Below are 21,874 nucleotides of genomic sequence, written 5' to 3'. Positions count from 1 at the left end.
TTTCTTAACTGGGAGGAAAAGTGAATTAGTGCACAGGCAGGTAGGCGTGACACGCTGAAGCAGTTAGCAGGGCCCGGCGAACCGCGCTTTGAACGCTCTGGAGTCGGGCAGCGCGGGAAGGTGGGAAACCCGCTCTTTGAATTTCAAAGGAGCGCGCCGCGGGATGCCTCCGCGGCAGCTCCCGGGAAATGAAGCGCTGGCGGGAAAGTGGAGAGAGACTAAACTGGGGAGGGGGTGACGGGAGGGAGGGAGAGGGAGCAGTAGCCAGCCGTGAAACTTCATAGCGAGGAGGGGTCAGCGTGTGAGACTGCCCGAGGCTCCCGCATCCTGAGCCCAAAGGAACCGTGACCGTTCGGGAGTTAAGCCCTTTATTGTGCCGGAGCGGTGAGCAAGCTCCGGGCGCAGCCCAGCGGAGGAGCTGTCCTGGGACAGGCCGCAGAGGGGGAAGCGGGGTTTAGTCCGGCTGAACCCCGCAGGACGCTCCGCACCGAGCGGCTCCCCAGCGCTGCCCGAGGGGGCGGCGGCGGCGGTGAGGTGGAGGGACCGAGGGCTGTGCCGGGGGGCGAGCCAGGGACGGGCCCATGGGAGCGGGGATCTAGGCGCGGTCTTCGTGTTTGTGATGTGTGCGGGGGGACACTCGGGTGTGCAAGTCTCTTCTGTAGTACAGCTGGGGCAGGAGGCTCGACCCCCGCGTGGGGAGAGTTCTAGGAGCTGGGCTTAGCAAGGACAGCCCCGTGGGCAGGGCTGCTCTGCCCCTGCCTTGGCCTTGCCTGGCAGGCAGCTCTAGCGTCCCCTCCCTTTGTGTCCTTCCCTTCCACAGAAGCTGCGTACAGGAAGGAACAATGCTGGATGCCCCAGTGGTTACTGGAAGGTGCCTGGCAGTTCCTGGAGGTGAATGTGCTCATGGGTTTGCAGACCTGGCCTGAAACCAACCTTCCCTGGGGTTTCCAAGTAGGACGTAGATTAGGAGAGGTGGTAGTGACTCCTGTTCAGTTTTCAGCTACTCTGAATTTAAATTAGTACCAGGCTCCATGTCCCTCCATCGTAAAGCTCTGAATCAGTAATACGCTTTAGTGTGTGCTGCCGTTCTCATTTCAGCCTGTCTTGCTATGTTTCTGCTCTGTCCTGCTTTTTCTCCTGTCAGTTTCACCTAGCTTAACTTGGTGTTCAGAGTTTCCAAAGCTGAATTCCAAGTTTGGCTTTTGCTAATGAAGCACTGAATGGTGTGGGCTTGGGTTTCTGTTCATTCTTAATGCAATATTTCTATAGGCAGTAGTTCTGTTTGTGTAGACTTAGTTGGTAGCTTTTGTGAATAGCATCACTGTGTGCTTCATCATCAAGATGACAGTACTGGGAACGTCCTTACAAAAATATTCTGGAAAGTGAAATTAGATGTGCTTTAGGATCCCTTCTCATGGCCCGTTGTGTAAGTGACTGACCTGCTAGCTGTTCTTTATTGCGTTGCACGGAGTGAGAAGTCAAGGTTAGAACAGCAGGCACTCAGAGGTCAAAAATGCCCAGGTTGAAGCAGTACCTGTGTCCTTAATCGGCTGATTAACCGTCTCAGCAAGCACTATGATTTCTTCTTAATCATGCAGTTGCAGGCTGTTCCCATCCCATTTGAGCTGCCTCGTTTGTTTCTTCTCTTCTGTCCTCCCTCGCATATAGAGCTTATTCATTTTGCGTAAAATTATCAGACTGAAAATGTGACCTCCTTCAGCTTGACTAGTGCAAGATGATGAGGCCTGTACAAGCTTGGAGCTGTTTGTTGACCATCTGCTTACAGGACACAGTCTCTTTGGTTCAGTGGATCACCAAATGTTTGTTAAAAGGTCTTATCGCTTGTCGTTATATCAGGTTTTAGTTGATTTCTCTGAAGGTGGTTGTGGATCTGGTGGGTGCTGACTGGCACACTGGGGGAGGGGGTGGCACTGTTTTATGATCTCCATTGGAATCAGAAATGTAGATGGCCAGTTTGAAGTTGAATACCCACAGCCTGTGCTCTAGAGAAGGAGTATTTCTTCCATCTGTGGTTGAAATGCAGATGCTGAAGCCATAGAAAATCTGATGGAGGCCTTGTTTGCAGTGCCCAAGTAATGGGCAGTTTACATGCTTGCCATCACGTTCCCTCAGTCTGCCCATCGGCAATTAGTTCGCAACATGTTGAGACATGTGCATCACAGTTGAACGTTGATGCTGGGATTTATAGTCTCAGAACTTACTGTTTGGACTGGATGATCTTAAAGGTCTTTTCCAACTTGGTTGATTCAATGATTCTATGACTGCAGCCTGATTTGTTTACCCTTGCATTTGACAGTGGCACACTGTCAGTCTTGGTGCTGGGCAGGATTTAGGTTTGAACTTGACTTGTGGAGTTTGTGTGTGGCAGCTCAGTAGAGCTGTGGCTCTGCACTTGCTTGTTCGTATGATGCTACTTGCCTAGGAGCAACTGCTTTTATTTGTGATTTCTGTCTTTGAGAAAGAATGTATGAAAACCAAGCCTAGTAAATCCAGGGGGTCCCTAGTGAGCTCTGAAATGGGTGAGCTAGAAAAAAGGAGTGAAAGTAAAGAAGAAAATGTGACAGAAACCTCTGCAAGAATCATGTCAAGTATTTGTATTGCTTCCTGTAAACTGAAGGACCCCTTCAGATACATGGAGGAGCAGTTAGCAGTCTTTCTCTTTTCTATTCCTGATGTGACAGGAATGCAGAGCAGGATGCTGGCGAGAGTTTAATATCAGGTTTGTTGCTGCTGTCGTAGGGGTGGTGGGGGAGGAAGAGGAAGTGTTTATGCATGGCTGCTTAGTTTCTGTTTTGCAGGCATCGCCTGTATGCAGTACTTGTGCTGTTCTGATGTGGCAGCAGCTGTTATTTTTGGCTTTCCCAGTGTGCTGTTCGGGTAGATGAACGTTCTAATAGATGCAGTTCTCTTAATTGGCATGTGAGGTGCCTGTGCTTCCCTATGTAGTCCACATAGGTGCAAACTACTCTGCAGATAGTATTAAGATGCAAGTAATTTGCCTTAATTTATTTCTGTAAGCTTGTCTTTGTGCATTTTGAATGGCATTAACTGTGTATAAAAGACAAGCTTCTTTAAGCTTTCTTTTATTTTGCAGAACTCCCTGTCAGTATGGGGTCAGTTTAATTCACAATAAATGATTTATCCCCTTCTCAGGTAGTAAAGGAATAAGTTTTGATATGATAGGGTACCTCCCCATCTATATAATGCTATCCATGGAAGTCAACAGTGATGTGATTGTTTCTGTTAAAAAATAACATGGGCGTAGCTGCCATAATTATATTAGTAGAAGATCTGTGTCAACCCAATCTGATAAAAGCAGTGAAAAAGGTCATGAGATCTTATGTGTCTCTGCTGGTACGATGTTCCTACACGTTTGAAAGCTCTGACAGATAAGCTGTCTCTGATTTAGCTTTTGTAGTTGGAAAGGTTATCTTTTCCACCAGCTGTCCTGTTTCTTTGCCAAATGCTACCTCCCTTGTGTTACGGCCTACAGCAGTGCCTGCTCAGATGCCACAGATTAAGGTAGTAGGCTTCAGCCCTTTTTCCTTAATACCCATCAGTGTCTTGTGGGCCAGACCAGGTGAAGAACAGGCATGCATCCTGTTTTGCTCCAGCTGCTGGCTGGTAGTCTTCAGCTGAGGGATGGAGGAGGCAGCTGGGGGCAGTGGTTTCCTCAGCCCCAGTGCTACCTTTGATAAAGAGCATGTGGGACCCCAGAGGAATCAGTGAGAGTATCTGCATCCTGAAGGGAGCTTGCTGTGATTTCTGGTCCCAGACTTGAGGGAATGTGTGCTCTCAAAAGTTCTGAACTGATGAGCAAGTAAAGATTTAAATAAAAGCTGATTTAGCCCTTGCTAACTCATTTCCATACAACATCTTGCAGGCTGACTTACTTCTGGCATCCTACTCCCTCTTGATTGTGAGAGGTTGGCTCCATATTCCAGTGACTGCTCAACAGAGAGAGCTTGGGTGACACCTCTAACTTTTCTCTGTTTTGCCCAGAATACGTTTGCAACTACCTTAAATATCATGCAAAGAAAAATAAGTTGCTTCCTTTTTGCCTCTCACTTTGTAATTTTACCCTCTAAGTAAGTATATGTATGTATTGTTTGTGGGGATACACTGTTATCTTTGGAGGATGCTACAGGAATGCTTAAGTAAGTCCACTAGAACAGAGTAAAAAGCTCAGTCCTGTTCATTCACCAAATTGATGTCAGGTTTTTTGAATAAAAACTACCAAGATTTGGAACCTAACTTTTATGCTCTAGCAGTTTTGGCCATTTAGGTGGCTGAATTGCAGCTGAATTGTCTTACAGTGGTTTTGGAACTCTGTCATTGTCTGTGTTTTATTTTTTCCTTTCCATTCTGAGGTTAGCTTGCTGAAAGTTGATAGACTGGCTTCACAGTCTTCCAGGCTGAAAGGGGTTACTTTGTGCTTTCTAAATATGGAAGAAAGTCTGGCATATCCGTTTTCTCCCTGTTCTTTATCAGCAAAGATATGACTAGGTATTTGTACCTGTGGTGTAAGCATTTGTTTGCCAGCAGACTTGAATAACCTTGTTTCCTTGAGACACTGCATTTAAACAGTGGTTGTGTCACACAGTTCACTTTTCTGGTAGGAGGTCCTTGACCTGTGTGACTAGTGATTGGTTTGAAGTGCAACAGGTAATGACCAAAGGTGCCAAGTACATTCCCGGGATAGGGATAGGAGCTTTGCAGTGCCTTCTTTGTGGGGATGCTCCTGTATCTTTGTCACAGCTGATTCAACTGTGATCTAAAGGTGAGCTATTGTATGACTCGGTTATTCTGCTGTGGCATCCACCCCTTCATGTAGTTCTATTTTGAGCTTCATTTTCCCCATTTTTTTTTTTAAACTGACACAGTGGGTTTATGCAAAATATCATGTAATCTTTAGTTTTGATTGGCACTGTCCATTGCTGGTGTCACGTTATTGTCAAGCATTTAAAAAAGTGAGTTTAGAAATCCTAAAAAGGCACAAGAAGGTAGGGCTGGTTGGTTGTTCTGTGTCCTTTGACAGTAATGTCTAAGCAGCTTAAGCATGTGCGGGGAGGCAGTCATCTCATTACAGCTAACTATAGATGATAAGCAGCTTTGAGCACCAAAATCAGTTCACCAGTGAATGCAGATGTCAGTGAGTTATTTAAAGCAGGAAGGATTTGGGAGAGAAGCCTAAGGGGACTACGTACTCCTGTGTCTTACTCAGTGGCTGAATTGAACCAAAGAGTTACTTCAGTGAAAAATGTTGGAGCTGTTGCAGAAGATGAGGTATTGTGCTCTTTCTTTGAGTATTGTTATGGAGTATAAATAAAATTGGAAGGGTTCTGGAGTTTTGGAAGGCCCTCACAACACCTACTGACTAGTGGAAGGTATATTTCACTTCTCTAAACTGTGGTGTGTGTGTGAAGCTACATGACAGATCTGAGGAAGGGGTCGACTCTCTCATCCATAGATATGGGGTAGGGGGAAGACTTTTTTTTTTTTTTTTTTTTTTTTTTTAAATCCTTTTGAGTCTGACCCAAAAGAATTGTTAAAGCAGTCTGAAACTCAGTTTGTGTTGAAACTGTACTTGTGCAGGGTTTTTCAGATAGTTTTATTAGACAAAAGCCCCTCACACCTCCCACAGTAAAACCTACATCAGTTTAATCTGGAACGTGCATATTTTGCTTGGATTAAGTGTGACCATATACAGAATGATTGTGGATACCTGTACTTCTACAAATGTTGGAATTGTTTGATTTGCTTCCCATTTGGACCGAATATTGTGTTTTTTCATGTACTGTGCAAGTGGTATTTTCCTTGAGTATAAATCTTTTATGTAATTGAGTTCTTAATATTTCATATTGTTATCACAAGTGTTGACCTGAATACACTATTAACATTTGAAGGTAAGCTAAATCTGAACCAGAAGTGTTACCAAGCATGCTTTATGCATCTTTCGCTTTTACAGAGCTGAGAAAAAACCTCTGATTCTGTTAGTCAGACCGAGTGCGTGCCACTGTTGTGTACCATGTGTAATCTGAATAGTTTTCACTCTTCTTCAGGTGCTATACATGTTGTTGTGGTTATTTTTTTTGTATTTAATTTTCCTTCCTGTAATAGCAGCGCTCAGGGTTCCTGTTTTTCCCCTTAATTACTCTGCTTTAGTTAAGATCACAGGTATTTCTCTTTGCTTGGTCTGTTCACTACACATGTAGCATCCTTAGGACTAACGCTTTTACACATATTTCAGCAGTTGAGAATACAGTGAACCTATTAACAACTTAAAAACCAAAAATCCAGTTGTCTTAAAATAATTTGCATTTGTAAATGTATCTTGACTCAAATATTCATAGTAAAAATAGTCATTGTATCGCTTGCCAGCCAAAAGTAAACCAAGCTCTTTATTCCCTGCAGTTAAAGTACCTTCCTTAAACCTGGCAAGTAAAAGTTACAGGTGAAGCTTTTCCAGACTTCGGGGGGCTTTTTTTATACTTCATCCTCTTGTGACGTGACAACCCAAAGAAAATTCAAAACCCTTTTAAAATTCTGATAGGGTCAGTTGTGTGATGATGAGTTTGGCAATTTGACTCTTCTTGTAGGTGCAGAGATATTTTTCTTGTTTCAAGTTTGCTATCATGTGCAATCTTCTTATTATAGTTGAAGAAAACTGTTATTTTTCTACATGTAGTGCTTGCTAGTTTATCTTTCAATCCAAGAGGGAACACTTCTGGCACTTGTTACTACACTGTATTAAACTGAAGAAGAAAACTAAAGAGTAAATTTGCTTTCTTTAGCTATGTATGGCCCATGATGTATTGTAACCCAGTTGGCTGTGAGAGTACATCTGATTTAGCAGTTTGGTGTTTTGTAGAAGCTCCAACATGGTCTTCCAGTATCTTGAGAGGAATTTAAGGCATGAAAAGTCAAGGTAGCTTTTATACACCTGAGACAGACCTGTAATAGTCTGTGTCTTCCAAATGAATGTGCTGTGCTTTTTTTAGCATACAGAGCAAAAGTAATTTATATACATATATATATACACACACGCATGCAGGTGATGCACTTAATAATTATATGCAAGCCAATTTGTTAAACCTGATCTGTTGTCAAATTATTTTCTTCTTCCTTTGGCTTTACATCTATGTTACTTAGCCAATGGCCTTGGTTGTAAGTGGCGCTCCAGAAAGTCTGTTGGGAAAGGGTTTTGAGCTCTACTTCAGCAGCTTAACATTTAGATAAGATATTGGAAATCCGTGACCTGTAGAGTGCTTACAAGAACTTGTTTGCAACTCTTGCAGTGAATAGGAAGTTAAATATAGGCTTCATTTGTATGATTCTTTACTTCATTTGAAAAGGAGGAGTTCCTTGTTTCAGACCAGAACTGGCTGGTGTTTTAGCATATTCCAAGAGGTCTGCTGCCCTGTGTCAGTATATAAGGAGAGTAATAATGAAGATTTTGGGTATTAAAGGTCTCTTTCCCTTGGAAGGAGCTTAAGAAATACATTAGGATGAATTGTGTTCATGGACTGCTGCTTTGGCATCTAGAAGCTCCCTTCTCCTTGGATATTTCCTTTAGTGAAGCCAAAGTTACATTGGATGCCTTGGAAGTGTGTGGCTTGCTAGAAGGCGGCACCAAAGGATGGCAGCGCTGGCTGCTGCTCAGGTAAAATGATCTTGCAGACATCTTTAAATGCCGAGTTTTGTTTTTTTTCCCTTCAAAACATGTAAGCTGTTGCCAAGCTTGAAGTTGTGACTAGCTGTCCCATTCATGTATCTTCTGAGAAGATAGTCTCAGGTGCAGATTGTCTTTTATTTTCCCTCAAGTGGCTGGGGGGCATCTCTGTTAATTCTTTTCCCTTTGCCTTCCAGAGCACACTGCAAGCTACAAAACAGCCGTGAGGTGTTTTAACAGTTTTAAGATTTGCAGTAGGAGTGATTGAATCTTGCAGATTATGCTGATCCCCAGAAGAGTAACAAGTAACAGGATAACAAGGCCCTGATCAAAATCCCTCCCATGACCCTGTGTTGTGTGCCATGTATGTTTTGCCATATTGGATTTTTTAATGTCACAATGGATGTGGGACTATCCTTGTATGAAATTCTCTTCAAAGTTGCAGCTAATTTCAAATTAAGTCTACTACCTTAGCTGTAAGGGCCATCAGATACTCTGTAATATATTTTACGTAAGTACTAGCTTTAGTGCACTGTCTTTGTCCAAAATGTTTGCTATGACAAACTTTTAAAGTTGTTTCCTATTTAAAACTGAAATGTTGCACTTTATCGCCATATTTTCCATGCCATTGTCGTGTAGCGCTTGACTTGAGATACTTTTTTCCTTCCCACCATGGAGCTCAGATTTTTCTCTTCTCTTTTTTTTTTAATGTGGGTTGACTGTGCAAGAGCATGCACTGTATATGACAGTGTACCTTCATTTGGTACTTTCTCATGGAAAAAATAACAATGAAGTGTCAAGTTGGGAACTTACAGCTCCTGTGACCCTTAAGGGTCATCTGCCAGGAAAATTAAACTGGTATCAAGTAGGGGGCATGGATTTGCAATGTGATTATGTGGCTTTAACTCTCTGTTGACGTGCTTCTAAGGTCATTTCTGCTACAAACGCTTGGGACAGCTTGCATTAATCAGCACATTCATTCCCACCTAGTGCAGCTCTGCCAGTGGAATCCCTTAATGTAGATACAGTTACAGGGATAAAACTGCACTTTTAAAATGAAACTTGTTTGGCTGGGGGTATTGAAAAGGTAGATGGTGATGTGCTTTTTTGTCATTGGGACTAGCACTTTTTCCAAGGAAAGAAGGATTAGGTAGAAAAGTAGGGCCCCAAAACATGTCTTTTCCAGCTGAACTAATTTTTTAATCAGCTGTGTAAAAATAGAAGGGGTTGCAGTGGGGGAGGAGAGCATCCTCTATCAGTTGCTCTAATAAAAGGTTTTACCTATCTCTACAGACCTTTATTTCAGAGTGGGTGTAACCTGCAGTTCCCCTTTCTGACACAGTCCATTAAGCTGTGTCCTGAGCATTGATATAATCTGTAGTACTGTACATTTGACTGCCTTGGGTTTCTCTGTTCTTTTAAGATGCTTAAGAAAGCCCTGAGTTTTGTTTAGTACCAGCATCTTGGAACTGTGTTAGCAGAAGAAACCACTTGATAACAGCTGCTCCTTGTGCTTTTGGCATGAGGATTTGTTTACCAGAGTGAAGTGAGTTTGGTTGGATAATCTTGCTTTTATGCTCTTAAGTCTTTCTGAGGAACTGATGTGCTCCTAGGTTGTCCTTTTCTGTTTCTGCCGTTTGAGCATTTCAGCCAAACAGCACCACATTCACTTGAAAGAGGTGCCCCAATTTCAGTCTGTATTGATGAACAGAATTCAGTTGTTGTTGGACTAGAAGAGAAGATCTTAAAAACTTGAGAATTTAATTATGAGGTAAGAGTAAGTTGATTTGGAGTGCAAGGGGGTCATGGAAAATAAGATCACCAAACTGCAGTCTTTTCAAACCAGTGTACAGGTCGTTTACTTGACTATCCTGCTGTTTCTTTTCCAAATGCTGTTTTGCCAATGGCTGAAGTGCCTCAGGACTGAATGGTTTGACAAGATCATGGAAACATCAGTGGAAGCACAAAAACCTGTAGCCTGTTGCTGGCTCTTTCCATTTGAATGATGTTGGATAGATTGTGGTTATCTAAAAGGTCTGTTAATCAAATCAACTGTGCACTTTGCTGACCTGGTAAACTTCGGTGGAGGGATGTAAGAGTTGCTGGATTTCTCCTGGCTTTAAATGTTTTAACAGTGTTCAGCCAAAAGCTGGGCTGTCCAGTAAAACTGCATGGTGCCATTTGGGACCTGCCAAATGCGAGTGTTGTCGGCTTCCCCATGTAGAAAAAGACAAGTGTAGCTGAAGCAAACTGTTTGTTCTGCTTTATCTTCAAAGTAAGACAGAGAAAATTCTAACGCACAAGGCTCTCCATTTGCTCTCAAACTCTGTTCTGACTGCTGAAATGCCCTGGTGTATCTCTGCCTGCATATATGAGATTAAAGTCCTCTTGAGTGGTGAAATTCCAGATCACATGAGGATGTAAAGCTTAACTGCCTTGCTTTACATGGAGGAGTAGGTGAAGCTCATGCAGAGAATATATTGAAGTCAGTACCAACATTTTTGTCCAAAGCTGCTGTCTGTGTATCGCCTCCAGTTTTGGTAGAACTTCCTCAGGTCGGGATGCGACTCTGATGTGGTCTAGTGGTGACAGGAGGAAGAGGTAGAACCCACGCCACGGCTAAGCTTATGCTCGATTCTGGCCGCAAGTGAGAAGATGGGTGTAGTACTGATGTTTGCTTGGTTGGATCTTAATCTCGTTTCCTTTCTAACAGCAGAGTTGTACTGAATGGGCACTGCTACAGGTTTCTTGAGGACAGAGATCCACGAGTCCTCAGTTCCCTTATGAGAGCCAGTTGCTTGGAATGCCGTTATCTAATGGTATTAATTTCCACCATAATTAATTCTCAGACAGCTTAGAAAAAGGACAATGTATAGATCTGAGGAGGAGATGGATCAGAGTGGTGTCACAGCCCATAGCATACTATAGGAATTGTAAAGCTGCTTTACAGTGAGCATGAAGTGAACCAAATTAAATGCTGGTTTGAAAGGCTTTAGGGTGAGATTAGCAGGTTTGTGATGGTTCTCCACGGCAAGTTTGTGTTTGGCTATAATCCATAACTCTCAGACTTGATAGGTTTAAATCAAGATGGCATCCTAATTGCTAGGAAACAAAACATTTGTGCTGCTTCCTGTGCACTGGAGCCAGCTTCTGCTCCTTACCGTCTGACTTTGCAAAGGGAGGGAAGAGCATGGAATGTGTTGTTGCTTGCAATGTGCTCTTTGGACAGAGTTCCTGAATCTCTGCTGCAGGGTCAGTCTCTTCAAAATGAGAAACATTCCTCTTCACAGATCCTAAATGGATGCTTAACAGTAGCTGTGCTCCATTGCTTTGGAAATTCCCTTTTCCTTGTCACAGCTGGGAGTGGGATGTGGGGTCTTTGCTTAGCTTTCCTCCTCGGTAGCTCACAAGCAAACCAGAGACAGAAGAAAAGTGCGTGAGTACCTGCTTAAGTTTTCTGAGCGGCAGAGTATTGCAAGGCTGCATTCTGGAGGTAAAGGTTTGAACTTTGTGAAATCCAAATGTGTGGCCAAACAGTAGCGCAACGTTCTGGTAGCAGTGGTAGGAAGAGGCAGGTAGGAGCATTTTTCTCCTCTGGCCCAAATGAGGTCTGTTTGCCTTTTGCATTTAAGATCTCAACATAAATATGTGGGGTGGCAAGTCACTGCAAAGGGATTTTTGCTTAAGTCAGGTCTCAGTCAGCAGCTTAATAGAATTTGTTTTCTGTAACTTATGGAGAAGGCTTATGCATATCATGCAAGTTAATGTATATCATGCAGGTTTTGCTGTAGTTGCTATATTTTATTTATTTTGGGGAAATAAGTAGTAGAGATACTGGGGTAAAGGACAGGGGTGCACATCTGCATTGTGACCTGAGAAATGAATCAGCTGAGTCATAACAAATCTGTAGTGAATTGTCAGGCTGTTTCTTGGCAGGCGTAAGTTTATCAGTGGCTTTAACGTATGGGTAAAGAAAATCCAGTTTGAAACTGTCTCTGCAGCAGAAGGACATGTCCTTAATATCCATGGCTTTGCTGAAGGTACTCTTGCTTGAGGCAAAAGTACTTTCTGTTTTTCTTTCGGTTGTTTACACAAGTAAACAATTTTAGCATTGGAAGTAGATATTGAAGTTTTCAAATCCACCTTGTTCCCAGAAGGGGGCAGGGGAGCCTTGTGCCTTCTGGAGTCTGATAAAACATACTTTTGTTTGCTTGTGTTACACTTCCGTGGTTGCTTCCAGACACAGTAGGCACTGGCATCGCTTTGGCAGTCTGAACATGGCACAATGAGATGCCTGCTCAGTGCCAGGAGCCTGCAGCAATGGCTGAGGCTGCAAGCGTTTTGTGTCCTTTGGCTCTCCTGAGTCTTGGGGTGCATTAGAACAGCTTTAAGTTTTCTCCTGCCATTACCCTATATCTGATACATTGAGATACTATGCTTGAGAAAATGGAATCATCATAAAGCATCTCCTTTTCTATACCTAGAGCTGTCTGGCTAGTTGGCATCTAACTGGGTAAAAAGTCTTACTCCATTGTCTAGATTTTTCTTAGCGATTAAAGCTGAAAAGAAGCTTCTCAATGAAAGTGTCTTAGGAATTTTCAGGAAGCCCTAAGTTTGCTCTTTACAGAGTCCACTTCCCTTTATTGGCCAGGCTGAGTGAGTTTAGCAGAGGGAGGCTTTTTTGCCACATGGCGTAGAAATGGGGTCATGCAGCTCTACAGCAAGTTGGTTTTACATCCTGCAAAGATCCTGTCGTTTCTTTAACAACGTGGAATACAAACAGAACAAACTTGGCTGTGTTAATCTGCATTTCTGTATTTGTGTTGTAGAAGCAGCTACTTTGTCTCAGAACAGTGCTTATTACAACATCCCTGATAATTCTGATGTAGCTTTTACCTCTCCATCAGCAGTAAAACGCTAAACGAAGACTGCTGAATAAGGTGGCTGAATGAGTGACTGTTGGCACAGAGTTGCTTGAAGTGCTTTTTATGCTTGTCTTCATCAGTAGGGTCTGGGCTCCTGTGTTCAGAAGCAGGGTTCAAAGAGGAAACAGGAATCGGAAGCAAATGCAAACCGAGTGAGAGAATTTGAGCCATGTGAGTCTCTGAGTCCTGATGGGCTGCACTCAGGAGTGCTGAGCTGGCTGTGTGATGGTGATGCCAGTCTTGTCCATGTTTGAAAAGTGATGGATGTCTCTGATCACTTGACAAAGACAAATCCCAGACTGGTTTGTGTTGGAAGGGACCTTAAAGCTCATCCAGCTCCATCCACCTGCCACAGGCAGGGACACCCTGCACCAGAGCAGGTTGCTCCAAGCCGTGTCCAACCTGGCCTTGAACGCTGCCAGGGATGGGGGAGCCACAGCTTCTCTGGGCACCCTGTGCTGGTGCCTCACCACCCTCACAGTGATTGCACTGCTCTTCAGAATAGTCCCAAAGGGACTACAGTATAAGGACCTACAGGCTGGTCTGCCGCAGAAAAAATACGGACTCAGTCAGAGATCAGTGTGATCAGGCAAAAGCTGTTTATTACAAAGCATCTATCCTTTTTATACTGTTCTCTGCATCGGCTTACAATAGCTTGTTGTATTATAATCGGATACATATTCTTGTAGCACGCAGCAATTACAGCTACACATACAATAGCTCGCTATACAATATTTGGATACATCTACAATAGCTCACTGTAGTATAATTAGATACATCTTCAATAGCTTGCTGTATTATGATTGGATACATATACAATAGCTTAGTATATTATGCTTTGATACATATTCTTGCAACATACAGTAACTAGTATACAATTAATTAAATAAGCGTATGGGAACTTAACCTTTAAAACTTGCTAACAGTTCACTATTTGGTATCTTAACACAGTCCAGTTTCTTCTTACTTGCTTGCACCGTTACTCTTGCTTCCTTACCCACGTCCTTCATCCTCGATTCATGTTGAGCTCCATGTAGGCACTTGCTGACTTGGGAACGTGGCCATTCTTTGCTAAAAATCCATCCACATCTCCCCCTTTTTCTTGTTGCACAAGCCAAACAGGCTTCCTAGTGTTCACTGTCATACATTGAATACATTGTAACAAACAAGGTACAATATAGATAATGGCAAAAAAGACAAGCAACAAGATCAATCCTCCTTTGACCAAGACTAATAACCATCCAGTTATACCCCAGCCAGAAAAAAGTGATGATAGCTAATCTTTATCATCTTAACTTCATCACACTATCTTTCAATTTACGGATACTTTCATGTATAGATTCTGAATGATCTGACAAGTTCATACGCTGGTCAGCCTCACTTCAGCCGTGCGGACAGTTGTGGTGCAGGTCCTTTTGGTACACCTTTCTGGGAATGTGACTGGTAACAGTCAGTATGGATTTACTGAAAGTTATTCTGACCCACCTCAATGTCTCCTGTGATAAAATAACTGGACTTGTAGATGAAGAAAAGCACTAGAGGCCATTTAGCTTAAGTTTAGTGAGTGTTTTGATACTGTCTTCCAGGGTATTAGTGTATGCAAGTTGAGACATTACAGTCTGGGTGGATGGAGCATGAATTCAAGCACATCAGGGAATTCTGAAGAGTAAATGAAGTCAGAGGAGGATGACCTGGTGATTCATGGAGCTCTTTCCACAGAGCAGGATGATAGTTTCTGAAAGTATACTCTTAATCTGTCTTTTATTTCTGAGTGTCATCCTTTGCCACAATTCAATTAGATGGATGGAAGACAGAGGCTGTCTGGTTGCATTCATCAGTCTTGTTGTTTATCAGTGAAGAAGATTAATCTGTATTTTCTTGGGGTATGTGGGGAGGGTTGACATGTATGCTCTCCAAGATTACCTTGTTTTGTTTTTCAGTCAGTTACACATGTGTATGTGATAGCCACTGAACTATAGTTAAGTATAATGCATGGCAGTTTTAGATTTCAGTCGTACCTAACTTAGAGTGCCATGGCGGATGTGTGTGGGATGCTGACATGTTTGTAAAGAAGAAAAAGTCACTCAAAATGTGAAGTAATTTCCTTTTCAGCAAGTTACAGCCTCTTCATGTTTGACTTGCATTCTAGTATAAAAGGTGAGTTGGACGTTTCCGTCAGTCCAGATCTACTCTGTATTTTGGTTTCTCTTCAGTGTTCCTAAAATAAGAGGGAGTATTGATAATCTCTTTGGGGTTACAAACCTGGAAAAAATACTGTTTCATTAGAGCTGGACAGGCTCTGGTATATCTACTTGTGCCCAAGGAACTGTAATTGCAAAATTCATTATATGATGCTTGCTTGGGGATTTTTCCCCCCTTTCTGTTACTGCTTTACTGCAGCCAGTGGTACGCTTTGGCATTAAGAGTTCAGTTTAAGCTATTTAGTGTGGTGGTGTGCTAAATTAAGGTGCCAGTTATGAGTGAAGAGGTTAATGGTCTTATATAACATTTGTCTTGAGGTTTTTTGTCACTGCAGAATTAAATATAGCTATTAGAAGTTCTCTTTTGTCCTAGTTGTGTTTTTTTTTCTTTTCTGTGGAAATCAATCATCTGCTGCAACTGACTTTTTTCTTTTTTGTCCCCAAAGCTCCTCTTTCCATTTTAAAAGCATCATAACTCAAAAGTTGAGAACAGATACTAAGAATCCAAGTTCACCACAAGCTGCGTATGTTTGTCTTTCAGTTAGTGCTCTCTTGGAAAGCTGTAGATCATTCTTATTTTAACAACTACTTAAGGAATGTAATTTGAGCTCCTCTGCATCTACAGCTTTTGTAATAATTCTTCACAGGTTTAGCTCCTTGGGGCTTGTTCTTCTGTGGTTAACCCTGTAGCTTCTCTGTACAATTAGTAGTTAAAACTCCTACTGTTGGCTTCACTTAGCTATTGCACTGTGCAGCTTAAACCAGCCAAAACCATGGAGTGTTCTTACAGATGCATCTGAGATCTTCTCTTGTGTGAGTCACATACTTCTCAGAACATTTTACCATATGTCCTAAATCGGAACTAACTGTATCCGTTGGAATTAGCTTATATATGTGTCTAATCTCATCCCAGATCTCCATTCACAGGGATTACATCCTTGCTGGCAATGTGTTCCTACCTGATAAGGTTTCTCTTCATATTTAGTCTTTATAGTTTTTGTAACTGTGGAATTCATAATGCCTTTTAACTTTGATTACTTTATGAAGGAAAACCCATATGTCACCTGCATGGCAGCATAGATTGCTGTACATCTGTGCACTACTAAGTAGCAAGGGAAATGATTCCTGATTGCTGTTGGCTAGGGATCATTCATGGCTGGCTTCATAGACTCCATTGAGAAGTGTCCAAATGGTGTTTTGTTGGAAGGTGCAAACCCAAAAAGAACTGGGGAAAAAATGTCCTTAAATTCTTGGTTTCTGGTGTCATAGAATCATAGAATAGTTTGGGTTGGAAAGGATCTTAAGATCATCTAGTTCCAACCCCCCCTGCCATGGGCAGGGACACCTCACACTAAACCATGCCACCCAAGGCTCTGTCCAACCTGGCCTTGAACACTGCCAGGGACTGGAGCTTTCACAACCTCCCTGGGCAACCCATTCCAGTGCCTCACCACCCTTACAGTAAAGAATTTCCTCCTTAGATCCAATCTAAACTTCCCCTGTTTCAGTTTTAACCCATCACCCCTTGTCCTGTCACTACAGTCCCTAATGAAGAGTCCCTCCCCAGCATCCCTATAGGCCCCCTTCAGGTACTGGATGGCTGCTATGAGGTCTCCACGCAGCCTTCTCTTTTCCAGGCTGAACAGCCCCAACTTCCTCAGCCTGTGTTCATACAGGAGGTGCTCCAGTCCCCTGATCATCCTTGTGGCCTCCTCTGGACTTGTTCCAACAGTTCCATGTCCTTTTTATGTTGAGGACACCAGAACTGCACACAGTACTCCAAGTGAGATCTCACGAGAGTATAGTGAGCGCAGAGAGGGCAGGATCACTTCCTCGACCTGCTGGTCATGCTCCTTTTGATGCAGCTCAGCATACAGTTGGCTTTCTTGGCTGCGAGCACACACTGCCGGCTCACGTTCATTTTCTCATCGACCAACACGCCCAAGTCCTCTACAGGGCTGCTCTGAAAAACAAAGATTTATGCAATTGAATTTGCTGCAGTCTACTCCTTGGCTTTCCATTTTAGATGCCAGTGTCCTTATAGTGCATCGCTGCTCCTAACTTCTTGAAAGTACACCTGGGCTTAGTGCTTGTCAGGACTCTCTTTGGTCTGGTACATGAGCTGTGGAGCTGCGAACTGCATTCACTAGGCCTGGCCTAGTTTTTTACTGTATCATTATCTCTGGTTTTCAGTTACTCCTTCATTAGATGTCTGTCCTAGAGCAGTTGGGAGCCTGCATGCACAAATAAGCTGGATTGGTATTTGAGCAGGAATCACTAAGCAGAGCTGCAGCTGGGTGTGTGGCAGCCGCAAAGCAGAGTCCTCACCAAACACCACTGGCTGTGGCTTTCCCTGCGTGCATTAGAGGTTCTATTTAAAGTCCTGATCTTTGAACAATGACCTTACACAGTGTTCTAATATCTCTCTGCTGATAGCACCGAAGAGACAAGACTCAGTATTAATGTGTAATATCAATGGGCCAGTAGCTGAGCAGTGGTCTCCCAAGGGTAGGCTTCATAATCCTTTTACAGGAGAGGAGAGTCGAAGAGGCTTTGGGAGGTCACCTTCTGTGGGGTGAGAAACAATACCTGTGTGAAGCTCTGCCTCTTTGTGATCAATTTTTCTTCCTTTTCCATACTTCATCTCACAGCAGCAGAAAATAGATTTAGATGAATCCTCCAAGAGTCTTAACCTCTGTAAAACGACTGTTTCAGGTTTGCACCAGCAGAGGCTACCTGCCAGGAGACAGCTGTGTGTAAATGGGTCAGTAATCTTATGTGACAGAATTATGAAGTCTTACTCCATACAGATACGAGTTTATTACTCGTCAGACACTTGGAGCATGCTTTGATCTAAATGGGCCCACGTGCTTCTGCTTAGCACTGGGCAGCTTCACTGTAGTTTTACCTTTGCCTTTTTTTGTCACACCTACATTTTATTTGTATGGGAGAGATGTGGGAAATTCAGGTGTCTAAAAGGTGTCTAAATACAGTCCTGAATGATGGCTTTACTGAATTTTCTTAGTGTTTTAAAATCCTTCAATTTGTGTATTTGCTATTTAAAGAGAAATACCTCCATTGTTAGTGACTATCAAGAATGTATTAAGGTAAACTTATTGCTTCTGATTTACAATGTTCTAGTGACGTGTTGTAGCATTTGCTCATAAACACACTCCTTTCTTTGAAAGGACATACTCCCCCCCCTGCCCCCCTATTGTCCACATGCAGTAGTGCTGGAAAGTTGCTGCCTCTTCAAGAGGCAGCCACAGCTTTAACACTTGGTTTTGGAGGAGTGAATTGCGTATGAAATAGCCCAAACTGTTGAGTGTGCTGATCTCCAAGTGGCAGCATTATGACAAGCAGAAATAGAGCTTGCTGCATCTCTGAGGCAAAACCATGTCTTCCAGGAATACCCTACTTGATTCATACTGTGTCCAGAGCCAGGTGTTACAAGCAGTGACAAGAGCTAGTTAAAACAAATGTTGAGCATGAGGGGAATGGGTGTCAGGCTAAAGTCATGAAACATACCTTATGAATAAGTGAAATTCCTCTGAGAAGACCCTGCAATGTCACCAGCATTAAGGTACTGCAATGCATAGTGAATGGTGAAGTGTTCAGTCTCTAGCAGATGAGGGGTATGTACATACAGGCAGCTTTTGGAGCTGTGATGGCACAAGACCCCTTTCATGGTGAGGCAGGGGACAAATGACTAGTTCCAGCTTCATGTTGCCTTTCATTGCAACATACTTGGTGAGGCTTTCCGCTTTCTGACAGCACATGGGGAGCTCTGGTATATTGACTGGCAACTAGTCTGGGTAACCAGTTGTGTGTGTTACTGCTGAAACCTATTTGATGATGGATCACTTCATGGTAACTGTTGCAGTGGTTTCCTCCATAAAGCCTTTCAGATGGATCACTTCATGGTAACTGTTGCAGTGATTTCCTCCATAAAGCCTTTCAGATGGATCTGCTCTTGCTTCCAAAAAAGCTTGGTTGTGCAGAAGCGGCCAGCTTTCTGATGTGACTTTCTTACTAGCTTAACCAAGGTAAAGAGAGCCTTGGACATAGACCAGGCAGCAAATTCTAAGACTTCTTTGTTGTTCATGAATCAGTGTTGGTTGTGCAATGTTGTCACTGTTCTTCCTGTCTTTGCTCCCCAGTACTGCTTGCACATGCTGCTGCTGTTTGTCATGCCCTAGTTAATCACAGCAGGCTGTTTCTCACTCTCCCCTATATATTTTTAGTAGCATCTTTGTGTTGAAAAAAATGCTGGTAACAAATTAAAGCTATGTTTTTGAGGAAATAGGGCATTTTAAATATTAATGGTGTGTTGTGAAAAATTAAAACATAAAGAAATAGATTAAAAAATGGTACAAAAGTGTTTTTGTATAAATACTCCATAGTCCTGTTATATTTTGTCTGTGTTAAGAGTGCAGCTTCACAGTTGCTTGAAGTTGAACCTTGTGTTTAGCCACAGGTTCTCACTTTCCTCCCTTGTTTTGATGCTTGGGGGATTGTTAAACCTTACGGTCTGATTAGTTAGACACCTGATCCAGCTGAAAACTAAAGGAGTTTTGTTTTATATGTTGCTGTATTAATCTCCTACCAGGTCAGGTACTTAATCTGGCTGTCTGCAAGAGTGTTGATGCTGGTGTAAAGATGTCAGGAGAGCAGTGAAAAAATTGCACCATCCTTCTGCTGGGAGCAACAACTCGGGTTTCTCTATAGCCAGGGTGAGACTGTTCCCTGAGCACATGGTTGTGGGACATTTGAAGCTGAATGAAATAGGTACTGCTTCTCTTCTGCCTGCCCTTCCCCTGATTCTCCCCCTTTACTTTCATTGAGTATTGGCACTAAACTACTTTAGGAAGTTACATTGATGAGAACACCTTTTTTTTTCCCTGGGTTAACTTTATTGCCAGGCTGGTTTCTGAGCAGGATGAGGTGAGTGCCAGTGCTGACTCAGGAGAGAGGATATGTTTGAAGGGTGCTGACTTTGATATACTTAAGCTGTTGTGGAGCTGTACCCTGAGATGCACATTAAGGAATGAAGGGTAAGATTCACCAGTACCAATTTTGTTGGTTTTCTGCATCCTCTCAGTTTGATTTGACATCTACAAACCAAGGGTGCTGAACAGCTTAGAGGTTGTGATTCTTGCCTTCTAGTGTTTCCTAAAGCTGTTTCATTAACATGCCTCTTACACTGTTCTAGAAATGAAGTCATACTGGTTATTTAATCTTTTGTGCTTCATTTCAATGAGAAGACATGTAGTTGTGTGTGTCTGATGTGGGCACCTACCACCAGGTGAAAGTGGAGAACTGAGAACCCAGTCCTTTCTGGCAGGTTGCCAGGCAGCCATCAAATGGGAAGTGTTTTCAGTTGGTTTTGTTTCAAACAGTATTTGAGCTGGTAATTTGGGAAAACCTTCAGTCTCTTTCTCTCTGGGTCATTTCAAATCCATGTTACCATCTTATTGTTGCTTAAGTGCTCATTTTGGTTTTCTGTCTTCCTTTCTGTATTTCCATGTTAATGTAAAATTCACCTGCAGTTGACGAGTTGCTAGAACTGCAGATAGACTCCCCATCCCTTGAACGTCACCGTCTTCATGACGTTCCCTCCCTTCATAGGTGGGAATCTGCATGTCACGTAGGCTTGAGTTTTTTTGAGTGGAAGATCACCAAGATAGTTAAGTTATGCAATTTCTAGGAGAGTTTTGTTTCAGATCTTGGCCCAAAGCTGTTCATTCACATTTGTGGCTTTGTTAGTCATGGTTTTGTATTTATTTCAGTGTGCAGACTGCAAAAATGACATATAATTTAGGACAAGCAACAGCTCGAGGGAGCTCAGTAGCCGTGCCTTGCTTGAAGATACACATCAGTGTGACCTCATTTTGTCTCATTAAAGAGACCCTCCACGTGATTGCAAGCTGCAGCATAACGTATCCTACATGTTCAGTTTAGCAAGTAATCCTGTTCTAGAGCAGCTGTGAAAGGAGAGGTGAGCTGGGAATGCAAATGTTGGCTTTAGACACCAGGATAACCATCAGCAGTTCAGGCACCTTGTGCTGATACAACTGTTTGTACAGCTGCACAATAGATTGGGGATCTGACCTGGGTTGAGAAGTAATCCTTTAAAAAAACAAAACAAAGTGCTGGTTTATTTTTAACTGCGATCAGTTCCCTAACTTGAGTCATGGTGAGGTTGCAAACAGTTGTACCAGCAAAGCAGAGCTGAGTGGGAGGATGCTGCTTATGCTGGTGTGGCCGTCAGAGAATTACCTGTGTAACCATGGTTTGAAGAAATAACTGAAGGAGGAATTATAAGCTGGTTTGGCTCAACGGGTGCCAAAAGAAATCAGAGCATAATTTTTCCCCTTTTTTTTTTTTTTTTTTTAATTCAAAGCAAGGCATTTGGATGGACTTAGTTTCATTGTGGAGGATCACGTTAAGGAACAACCAAGACAAGCAGTTTCTCCACCTCAAAAGCTCCTCAATCTGCCTGTGTTTTACCAAGCTAGAGAGAACATGGTGAATGAATAAAGTCTCACATGCACTCATTTCTTGTGCAGACCAAGCTTTTGATGTCTTTTTTACTTTTCCCTTTGAGAGTGCTGTGGCCTAGCTGTTCACCTTGATCTTCTTCCTTAATCCAGTGTTTTTTCAACATTCTGAAAGCGTAAAAATTATAAAGTGCAGGTAGATGAAACCATTTTTGCTCAAGTTTTAATTTTGAGTAGATTTTATATTTTGTTTTTATATTCTGTTTTTTTCCTCTTGTTTACCTTATCTTCTGAGAATTCCTTATGAGATTGGTGGAGGGCAAAGAGCCAGAAAACACCACTTCTCTCTTCTTTGGCAGCCCACATATATTCCACTTATAGACTGTATGTGTGTTCTTGCTCTTGGGCTGGGGAGTTGACTGTTTTTCCTCTTACAGAATCCTGACTTTGGCCTCCCTACTTTGCTTTCTCTGTGTGGCAGGCGTAAGATGCAGCACTTCAGTTGTTCCTTTCAGTTCCTGTCAACCTCCATCTCAAGCCTGAAAATTGGTTTTA

General features: G+C 42.7%; 1 protein-coding gene across 1 annotated transcript in view; it reads left to right on the top strand.

Annotated features, from left to right (window-relative positions):
* The first annotated feature begins 3,798 nt into the window (after positions 1-3,798).
* The window catches only part of IP6K1 (inositol hexakisphosphate kinase 1), a 35,258-nt gene continuing 17,182 nt past the window's right edge, over positions 3,799-21,874 (top strand). The window contains exon 1 of the mRNA XM_057407640.1: positions 3,799-4,003. The gene's annotated coding sequence lies outside the window, so the exon portion shown is untranslated. The remainder of the gene's footprint in view (positions 4,004-21,874) is intronic.

The sequence above is a fragment of the Pezoporus wallicus genome, unplaced genomic scaffold, assembly GCF_028554395.1.
Source record: "Pezoporus wallicus isolate ANWC-B61680 ecotype Strahan unplaced genomic scaffold, APGP_CSIRO_Pwel_v1 contig_3568, whole genome shotgun sequence".
Lineage (NCBI taxonomy): Eukaryota > Metazoa > Chordata > Aves > Psittaciformes > Psittacidae > Pezoporus > Pezoporus wallicus.
The sequence above is the reverse complement of the archived record's forward strand: the minus strand, read 5'-3'. Positions and strand labels throughout refer to the sequence as shown.